This window comes from Triticum dicoccoides, chromosome 4A (genome assembly GCF_002162155.2).
Source record: "Triticum dicoccoides isolate Atlit2015 ecotype Zavitan chromosome 4A, WEW_v2.0, whole genome shotgun sequence".
Classification (NCBI taxonomy): domain Eukaryota; kingdom Viridiplantae; phylum Streptophyta; class Magnoliopsida; order Poales; family Poaceae; genus Triticum; species Triticum dicoccoides.
This window is the reverse complement of record NC_041386.1, coordinates 308,091,165-308,102,606: the sequence shown is the minus strand read 5'-3', so window position 1 is coordinate 308,102,606 and position 11,442 is coordinate 308,091,165.

Genomic DNA, 11,442 nt, shown 5'->3' with positions numbered 1-11,442 from the left:
TTTGGAACATTTACGTTCTATTTTTATTGCTCTACGTGATGCATGTTTGTTTGGTAACCTTGGGAAGTGCACCTTTTGCACCGACCGAGTATCTTTTCCTCGCTATGTTGTTACTCCACAGGGAATTGAAGTTGATAAAGCCAAGATTGAAGCTATTGAGAGTTGGCCGCAGCCTAAAACGGTCACGCAAGTGAGGAGTTTTCTTGGCCTCGCTAGATTCTATAGGCGTTTTGTGAGAGATGCCAGCACCATGGCTGCACCTCATAATGAGCTTACAAAGAAGGATGTGCCTTTTGTTTGGGGTACCGCACAAGAAGAAGCCTTCGCGGTATTGAAACATAAGTTGACACATCCTCCTTTATTCCATCTTCTTGATTTTAATAGAACTTTTGAGCTTGAATGTGATGCTAGTGGAATTGGATTAGGAGGTGTGTTATTACAAGATGGCAAACTTGTTGCATACTTTTTTTGAAAAATTGAGTGGGCCTAGTATAAACTATTCTACTTATGATAAAGAATTATATGCTCTTGTTTGGACCTTAGAAACATGGCAACATTATTTATGGACCAAAGAATTTGTTATACATTCTGATCATGAATCTCTGAAACACATTAAAATTCAAGCAAAACTAAACCGTAGACATGCTAAATGGGTTGAATTCATTGAGACTTTCCCTTATGTCATTAAACACAAGAAGGGTAAAGAAAATGTTATTGCTGATGCATAGTCTCGTCGTTATACTAAACATTCACAACTTGACTTAAAATATTTGGTTTGGGGACCATAAAAAAACAATATGTGCATGCTGCTGAATTTAAAGATGTATTGCAGAATTGTAAGGAAGGGAGAACATGGAACAAGTTCGTCGTTAAGGATGGATTTGTGTTTCGTGCTAACAAGCTATGCATTCCAGCTAGCTCCGTTCGTCTTTTGTTGTTGCAGGAGGCGCATGGAGGAGGATTAATTGGACACTTTGGCGTGAAGAAGATGGGGGATATACTTGCTAGATATTTCTTTTGGCCAAAGATGAGACGGGATGTTGAGCGTTTTGTTGCTCGCTGCACTACATGTCAAAAAGCTAAGTCATGACTCAATCCTCATGGTTTATATATGCCTTTGCCTGTACATAGTGTTCCTTGGGATGATATATCTATGGACTTTGTTTTAGGTTTACCTCGAACAAAGAAGGGGAGGGATGGCATATTTGTTGCCGTGGATAGATTCTCGAAAATGGCACACTTTATACCATGTCATAAAAGCGATGATGTTGTTAATGTTGCTGATTTGTTCTTTCGTGAAATTATTCACTTGCATGGTGTGCCAAATACTATTGTTTTAGATCGTGATAGTAAATTTCTTAGCCACTTTGGGAGATGTTTATGGGCTAAGTTGGGGGCTAAACTGCTTTTTAGTACTACTTGTCACCCCCAAACTGATGGACAAACTGAAGTAGTCAATAGAACATTGTCTACTATGCTTAGGGCTGTTTTGAAGAATAATAAGAAAATGTGGGAAGAATGCTTGCCTCATATTGAATTTTCTTATAGTCGTTCATTGCATTCTACTACTAAGTTTTGCCCTTTTGAAATTGTGTATGGTTCCCTACCTCATGCACGTATTGATTTTTTGCCTCCTCCATCTTGGGAGAAGGCTAATTTTGATGCTAAACAACATGTTGAATTGATTTTAAAAATGCATGAGTTAACTAAGGAAAACATTGAGTGTATGAGTCCTAAATATAAACTTGTTGGAGACAAAGGTAGAAAATGTGTTGTCTTTGCAGCTGGAGATCTTGTTTGGTTACATTTGCGTAAGGATAGGTTTCGTGATTTGCGCAAATCAAAGCTAATGCCACGTGTTGATGGTCCTTTTAAGGTGTTAGAGAAAATAAATGATAATGCATATAAACTTGAGCTACCTGCAGATTTTGGGGTTAGTCCCACTTTTAGCATTGCAGATTTGAAGCCTTAGTTGGGTGAGGAAGATGAGCTTCCGTCGAGGACGACTTCATTTCATGAAGGGGAGGATGATGAGGACATCAATACCATTGTTACACCCACAGCCCCTGCTGCTATACATACTGGACCAATTACTAGAGCTCGCGCACACCAATTGAATTACCAGGTACTTTTGTTTCTTGGTAATGATTCTAATTGTCATGAGAATATGATGCTGCCTAAATGAGATACATTTGTTTTGCTTACAAATGAAGGGCCTAGCTTGGACAAGAAAGATGAACCTTGGAGCAAGTTCAAGCATGGAGATGATGGCATGCACAAGGGGAACAAGAACGAAGTTACAAGTGATGATTTCAGGACTTTGAAGCCACCATAATGAGTGCATGAAGCCTCGGACCAAATATACAAGATGCCACTTCATAAATTTTGTCCAGAGGATATTCTAGGTGCTGCGTCACCTTATTATTGGGCCAGGCCCATGTAATTTCTAAATACTTGAGTATAAGCTGTTTTTAGAGTCCGTATGTGTGGGGAAACAAGATTTAGGATTGGTTTCGGACCCCTCCTCCAAGGGCCACGAAATTTCCCCCCTCTTCATCCATATATACAGCTAAGGGCATCGTTTAGACTTTGGGTTCTTTTAGATTAATAGTTCACCATAGCTGCAACTTTGCGTACTTCGTTTGTGTTGAACGACCAGACCAAGGAGTCACAGAACCCCACCTTGATCAATAAAGCTTTCATCTTATATTCGCAATATCCAGATTGCAATCTTAGTTTCTTGCTTGTTCTTTGTTTGCTTGCAGGAAATAGACCTTTTTGGTCAGGTTGATCGTGCTTCGGCATGGTCAATAACCTCTCGAAGTTGGATTAGCGATTGCTATGGTGCGACGTCCTTGCACGTACGTATTCGGATCGTCAAAGTCTACTCCTCCGAAACGATAATCACCATCTCATCGAAAGACGGGACACCTCTGCCTCTATCATAAGGTCCCCATATGCAATTGTTTAATAATTAGACTCGCTCATGTAGTGGTTGGTAGTCATTTTAGAAAGGTCTTTGTGCTTAGCACCATTTCTTCCTGGGGTCACCATAATGCTCTCTCTCCTCTACTTTGGCACATCACTTTTCTACCCATGTGTCGTCCTTAGCACCTGTACACCTTGGAGCACCGGGAAGGGCCTTGGAGTACAATACTTGGCACCTATATACCATGGAGATGGTCAAGAATCGGGAGATATAATTTTGAAATATAATTTTGTATCCATGGATTGCGCCATGGAGCAAAGCCTCAAGAAAATAGCGGTACACATGTATACAACACGCCCGATGCGTTCGCATCACACCGCAGACGGTCGGTCGGTCTGGCATGCTGCTCTCAGAATGGAACGCGTGTCATATTGCATTCACGCACACATGTGGGACCGCAATTGGGAACCTACCATAGGTACACTCCCCGGCCCCGCAAGTCGGCTGAGTTAATAGAAGAGAGAGACGAGCGATAGTACGAGAGAAGTGTTGTATAGACGTCGGTGCCTGGACAATTCCTGCATGACACGGAAGATCAGTTCGTCCATGCATGTGACCAGACTCCAGCAGACGGCTGGATTGGCTATCGTCTACATATCGTGTAGGATGTGTTGTATAGAGCTGTAGTTCCAATGTGAAATCTAAAAAAAAGGTTTCTTGTCATCTTACAATATTAGGTGTCATGTGCTTCGGATCACTGTGAGGGTTAAAGAGCGACAACTGAGTTCCTCCAAGCCGCTGGTCATTAGGGGCACATGCACGAAGACTACTCTGCTACCATCTAGGTCAAGCCGGCTATGTAAATTAGGACATCTATCGATGGATCCCTTTTCTACGAGTTTATCTTTAATTTGAGCTTTGATCCTCGTCTAGTTTGTCCATTGGGATTCATGTTGTCTCCTTGGGGCAGTGAGGTTATGGTTTCTTGTGATGTGGCATTTTTTCGTGTTATATGTTAATCCGGTGCTTTAGATCAAAATGAAGACAACTATGCCTCTGAGGCACGTGCATGAAGACTTTTTGACAGTCATTGACGAGGTCAAGCCGGCTCCAGTAGATAAAAGAAAACTACTCCACTATATACACAGGAGCCTGCGCGCTTGCTTGCTAGTGTTGCTCTCTTCACACTGTCTCGTCCTCTCCAGATCTAAACACGACAGTGGTGGCAACACTCTCTCTCTCTGCTCACCGCTGGTCATAGATCCAGCCAGAACCTCTCCGCTGGGGATGGTAACAAGGTGCAATGTTCACGCAGTCGTCCTCAACAATGGCTCTTACCCACTATCGGCGCATCCCGATTAGCGTGCCTTGCTGTTCTCTCCCACGCGGCACCGGCTAGGGAGGGCCTCCGACCCCTTCTTCCTCGCTGCTGTAGTGTGGGCAGTCTGGCCTCCCGCCGCCCACCTAGCGACATCCCGGCGAGCCTTAGGTATAACTTCCTTCAAAACCGGCCTCGATCTACTTCCCCAGCTCCTGACGTTGCTGCATTTGTCACTTTTACTATTTCTCAGCCCCCCTCGTAGATAGGATCGATTGTCTGTCCGAAAGCCACCTAAATTTTTACTGTTAAGAGGTAAAACTAGTTCATACAGTCGAATCTAGTACTACTTGGTTCAAACAGGGAAGAAAGGGGGTGGGGGTGGGGGAAGATTTATTACCTGAATCTAGGACCTGGTTGAAAGAGGAAATAATGGGGGCGAAAAGTAGCAGAGACTGGCTATCCAATTGGTCTCTTGGTCTAATAGGGAAATAAAGAGAAACACAGTACAAACTCAATATAAACTGATCTATTGGTTGAAAAAGGAAAGAAAGTGGGCACTGGGGGACAAGTCAATAGAGTATGTCCAGCACTAGATTTGCTAGCCTCACACAGTATAAGGTGGTTATACCGAACAAAAATGGGACCAACCCAGATATCCTGTTTTGATGTTTGTTGCCCCGAGCCCCTCTTATGTAATGCCACTAGTAAAATGTAGCAGTCGCACTGTTAAAAGTAAGGACACATTAAACCAATGTTGTTTTCAATGTAATGCCTCCAGTAATATGAATCAATGGCACTGTTTTTCATGTCCTGCTAAATTTCCCATTAAGAGAAGTTGTTTCTTTTCATTAGAAATGCAACTTTCCTGGTCCGCCTACTCTCCCGTGCCCAAATACCAACTCTTTATCAGCTGTTAATGTAACATTGCCGGTAAAATGAAGCAATGGCACCATTAAAGTAATGCCGCATTTAACGGTTGTCATAGTTAATCCTAATGCCCACACAAATATCTAGCAATGCTGGTGCTTTAGAAATTGCTACTGTCCTTGTAGGACCACCATTCAGATAAGGAACATGCTTCTTTTCATTTGATGTATGTTTCATCACTTGTTAGTGATAGAGGCGAGGGTGTCTTGATCTTTCGATGAGATGATAACTATCGAGTTCGTGGAGTCAACTTTGACGATCCGACTAGAAACGTGCATGATGCTGTGTCTTTGCAATCGCTAAAGCAATCTCCCGAGGTTACTGACGATGCTAGAAGCACGATCATCCTGACCACGAAGGTCTATTCCTGCACGCAATCGAAGAACAAGCAAGAATATGATAATGCAATCTGAATATTGCGAATATAGATGAAGTATTGATAAATGTGGGGATCAGAAAGCGGCATTGGTCTGCTCGTTGGACACAAACAAAGTACACGAAGTTGCAATGGCTAACTTTTAACTAAACAAATCCCAAGGAAAAATCTACTAGATGGATCCGCTTATATAGGAGCAAGGGGTGGCAGCCAAGGAGGTGGGAGGACGTCCCAAGGTAGCCTAAAACTAACCCTAGGTCATACAAGGCTCATGGGCCCAAGTGGAGGTGATGCAACACCTTTGGACTTGTAGTTGGACACAAACTAAGTACACGAAGTTGCAATGGCTAACTTTTAACTAAACAAATCCCAAGGAAAAAGCTACTAGATGGATCTGCTTATATAGGAGCAAGGGGTGGCGGCCAAGGAGGTGGGAGGATGTCCCAATGCAGCCTAAAACTAACCCTAGGTCATACAAGGCTCATGGGCCCAAGTGGAGCTGATGCAACACCTTTGGACTTGTAGTTGGACTCGGATTCTGTTGTAGCGTCATATTTTTGCGTCGATATCTCAATGCTCTGGATGAATTTGAAGGTGAATCCACCTGGGTTGGAAAGAGCACAAAATCTACTTTCCAAAAAAAGAATGACCCAATTCGGAGTCCGTATGAGAGAGTTCTTAGCGTTTTGAGTCAGGTATGTCTGTGTAGTCCGAATCTAAATCCAGAACGTGAGAGACTTGGACTCTCTCTTCTCTTGTCCCAAAAGTGATGTGAGAGGACTTTTTAAACATCACATAAACTTATTTTTTTCCCTTATCTTCATACGTGGATTGTACAAATGTCCCATACACCTGCAATTAGACATGGCACAAAAGTCTGTGAAGTATTTTTGTCCTGGATAACCCAAATAAATTATTGTATACTTTGCATTAGAAATCACCTGACAAATATACATGCACGCAATATTTTTGGTCGTATCCAAGGTAGTGATGTCCTCATCATACTCCCCTGCTTGAAAACAAAGCCGTCCACGGCGTTGCTTAATCTCAAATATATCTAACAACAGAGACAAAGTGTACATGTTGTATATGTATATGTCATCCATTTTTAGTTCCCATAGTTTTTGCACATATGACACATATGACACATGTATACATGAATAACTTTCATTTATCATAAAATAAAAAGGCAAAAATATTAACACAAGATGTACAAGGCATGAAAATATTGCAACCCAGTTTGCACATACAAGTGAAGCTTTTCTTCATAACAAAAGATTGACAATGTTCATCATTAAACCATCCCAACATTGGTGAATAAACATTGATTGCTTTAAGTTTACATGCTACAACATGCTTAAATAAGCAAACATGCAACAAGTCATTTGACACAGAATCATCACCAAGATTAGAGGTCATATCAAAATGATTAAACACTGCCACAATTATTTTCAAACGTATTTGATCCAAATCTGATTTATTTCCTGATTCACATGGTTCTTGCGTATTAACAATTGTCGGTGTCAAAACCGGCAGATCTTGGGTAGGGGGTCCCGAACTATGCATCTAGGCCGGATGGTAACAGGAGGCGGGGGACACGAAGTTTTACCCAGGTTCGGGCCCTCTTGATGGAGGTAAAACCCTATGTCCTGCTTGATTAATATTGATGATATGGGTAGTACAAGAGTAGATCTACCACGAGATCAGAGAGGCTAAACCCTAGAAGCTAGCCTATGGTATGATTGTATGTTATGGTTGTTGTCCTACGGACTAAAACCCTTCGATTTATATAGACACTGGAGAGGGTTAGGGTTACACAAGGTCGGTTACAAAGGAGGAGATATCCATATCCGTATTGCCTAGCTTGCCTTCCACGCCAAGTAGAGTCCCATCCGGACACGAGACGAAGTCTTCAATCTTGTATCTTCATAGTCTAACAGTCCGGCCAATGGAGATAGTCCGGCTGTCTGGAGACCCCCTAATCCAGGACTCCCTCAGTAGCCCCTGAACCAGGCTTCAATGACGATGAGTCCGGCGCGCAGTATTGTCTTCGGCATTCTAAGGCGGGTTCCTTATCCGAATACATCACAGAAGAATTTGAATACGAGGATAGTGTCCGACCCTGCAAAATAAGTTCCACATTCCACCGTAGAGAAAATAATATTTTCGCAGATCTAATTTGTTGGCTTGCTTTGGCAGCATGACGTTATGTCATGGCCCGATGATTATTCGAACCGTTTCTGTTAACCAGCCCCGCACATAATGCGAGGCAGTTTTTCGACACGTCTTGTCAAAGCAGAGATCGTGTCCCCTTATTACGGGATTCTCATTAATACGGGCGTGGGTAACCCAACCGTGCCATCAATTACGACGCTTGGGGGATAAGCGAGTTTTAACAGGCAAGTGGGGACGCTTAGTTTCATTCGCCCATATAAAGGGATAAGGATTCACCTTTCTATCCACGCCTTCTTCCTCCTTTGCTCATCCGTTTTCGCACACTCGAGCTCTAGCGCCCAAGTCCACACTTCCACCTCAACCTTCTCCAACCATGTCCGAGGCGGGAGGCAAGTGGATGGTCTCCTCCGTCACGAAGGGAGACTTCAAGAAACTGAGGAGAGCCGGATACCTACTCGACGACATCGCGCACTGGCTCCCAGATGAGGGGCAGCTCATCCCCACCCCAGGCCCCATGAGAGGGTAGTATTCCTCACCCATTTCCTCCGTGGACTGGGATTCCCTCTCCATCCCTTCGTCTGGGGGCTCATGTTTTATTACGGACTGGATTTCCACGATCTGGCCCCGAACTTCATCCTCAACATCTCGGCATTTATCATCGTGTGCGAGGCCTTCCTCCGCATCAGGCCCCACTTCGGCTTATGGCTGAAGACCTTCAATGTCAAGCTGAAGGTGGTGGGCGGCCGCCAAGCAGAGTGCGGAGCCGCCATGGTGGGCAAGATGCCCAACGTAACATGGCTCGAGGGCTCCTTTGTGGAAACCATAAAGAGGTGGCAATCAGGGTGGTTCTATATCAACGAGCCGCGCGACCCTGCATGGGCAGCGGCCCCCGAGTTCCGATATGGCATCCCCACGCGGCTCACCTCCTGGAAAGAGAAGGGCCTGTTCTGGGGTAATTCGAAAGAGCTGACCGGACTCCAAACATGTATTCAAAACATGCTGGACAAGAAGCTCAAGCTTGTCAACATAGTCCAAATTATGCTCATCCGTCGGATACTCCCGTGCCAACAACGGGAGTTCAACTTGTGGGAATTCAATCCGGCGCAACACCGAACGCTGAACAGGCTCTTCGACACGACTCATGAAGACGCCTGGAGGGTGCCATTCAAAAGTGCCGAGGTCCCCCCCCCCTATTACTGAGGATCGCGGATTTAGCGCGAAGCACCAAGCCAGTGCGGTAAACTGCTTTACCTTTCACATGATACTTATTTTTTTATATAGATTGACTCTATGCAAGATCTAAACTCCCGTACCTTTGATAGGACTGACACAAGATGGCCGGACAGATCGACTGTCCGGCTCCTTTGCCCGTAGGCCCCGCAGACACTCTTCTGGCGAAGATGCTGACTCCGGCCCCTTATAAGGTGCCGGAGAAGGCCAAGAAGGCCAAGGGAACCCGGAAGAGTTCCCGATGCCAGGCGTCGTTGGACTCACCGTCCGATGACTCTGCGGCGCACTCTTCCCCCGAAGACGAGGAAGAAGAAGAAGATGCTCCCCCACCGACTGGGGGAGATAAGAAAAGGAAGGCCGCCCCTACTGGGGAGGCCAGAGGGTCCAAGAAAGGAAGGACTCTCCTTCCGGACAGTTCCACCGCCGCCGACGAAGGTGAAGGCGAGTGGTTGCCCAGGGTCAAGCCCCCGGGGAGATTGTAAGTATTCAGATACCAGAGTAACTCATAGGATTCCTTTGTCGCACTTCTTTCCCTAATCGCCGAACATAATTATGCAGGCCGCCCCGAGCCAATATCGAGGTATCATCGGATGGCTCCCTGGGCTCGTCAGACATGGATAGCGAGCCAGTCCCGACTGCCACCTCCCCTCATCCTGCCGACGATGCTGAGGCGTTGTCTCAAGAGGCACCGGATCGAGGGGAGACAGTCCCGGAGGCGCCTCAAGGCGACCTTCTGGACTCCGGGAGCCGAGGGGACGGGGCCCCTAGAGAGCTCTGAGTTCGGCCCTCAGCCGAACACCGCACCGGACCCTCCAGCAGTTCCGTGCTCGGGCAGGCGGCATCCTTCTAAGAGGGGCAAGACGCCCGTGCCGGTGACCTTTGTCCATCCAAAGGTGCCGGACAATCTATTGGAAGCGCTTCCCAGCGCTTCCATCGACGAGGAGCACCGCACTATCATGAGTGCGGTGATCCAGAAGGTTCAGTCCGCCAAGAGCGGATTGACTGAAGCCTGTGCCAGCCTTCTAACAGGCTTCGAGGTAAGTGTTTTAAAATGTAGTAGAAATATTACCGCATAGACAGTAGCCCCTGATGCTTTGTTCGGTGTTCACAAAGAAAAGCCGAACAGAGGATCAAATAATACCGCAGGAGTCTAATATAAGTATGTCAATATGCATATGCAGGCTTCGCTGCTGGCGTCCGCCGCACTGACCGCGGAGGTCGCCGTACTGAAGCAGGCCCTCGAGGGGTCCCGGAAAGAGGTCGACCTTGCCAAGAGGCAGCTCGAGGATAACAAGGGTAAGTAATACCATGTCTATAGATGTGTATATATAAAAAAGGACGCGATTGCAAAATGACAAGATCATCGTATGTTTGCCAGGGGCCATGATCGAGGTGGCGACCGTGAAGCAAGCGCTAACCCAGGCCGAAGATAAAGCGGCCTAGGAGCGCACCGAGCGAGAGAAGCATGAGGCTTGGGTGGGCGAGGTGCAGCAAGAGCTCCAGGCTCTCGTGACGAAGCACGAGGCGTTGGAGCTTGACTCCAAGACGCAAGAGTCTGAGCTTGCCGCGGCCCTTGAGAGCGCAAAAAGTGCCAAGGCCGAAGCCCAAAAGGCCCTCCAAGAGATCGACGCGATGTAGAAGATAGCGGCGGGTAAGGCTTTCTATATGCAAAGCAAGCATGTAAAAGTAAATTACCGGTTACTTACCCGGATCTGGAGCTCTTCAAGAGCATTCGCAGATTTGCCCCGCAGTGTGTCCGATGCAGCACAATTTTACCAGGACGAGGACGGAAGCTCGACGGAGAAGCTGTTCTGGTCTCAGTATGCTGAGGCCAAACATCCGATGCCGATGAGCGACCAGCTGAAGCAGATGGTCGAGCTACATAAGGCGGTTGATCAGGCCATGAAGGGCTTTATAGTCCGGCTGTTGCCCAGCGACGCCCTTCCGAACAGCTTCTTCGGCCTGGTGAGGCGGCTCGTGGATGCCTGCCCGCGGCTGGAGGTCATCAAGCGATCTGTCTGCATTGAAGGTGCACGCCGGGCTTTCGCCCGTGTGAAATTGCAGTGGTTCAAGCTAGACGTCGTGAAGCTGATCAAGGAGGGGCCGCCAGAGGGCAAGGAGCACCGCCACCCCGAGATGTATTACGAGGGTGTTCTGCTGGGTGCCCGTCTCATCGCGGAGGAGTGCTCAAAATATGTAATATTTGAATGAGACTTGCTTGTGTGATCCTGTATGATGAAAACTTGTTTCATATGCGCTATGCAACGCTTGTGTGAATTTAAAATATTACCTTTTGTTTGGTTGTTTATCCAATCTGAGAGATGGCTAGTCCTCGGCTTCTGCCCCCACGCCACGAGTGGTGGGTTGTTCGGGATAAACCTGAGCACTCTTCTTCCCATATTTGGGTCCTTCGAGGGAGGTGCTCAGCACAACGAACAAGGCAACCGGACTAATAATGCTTTATCACTCTCACTTAGCCATAGA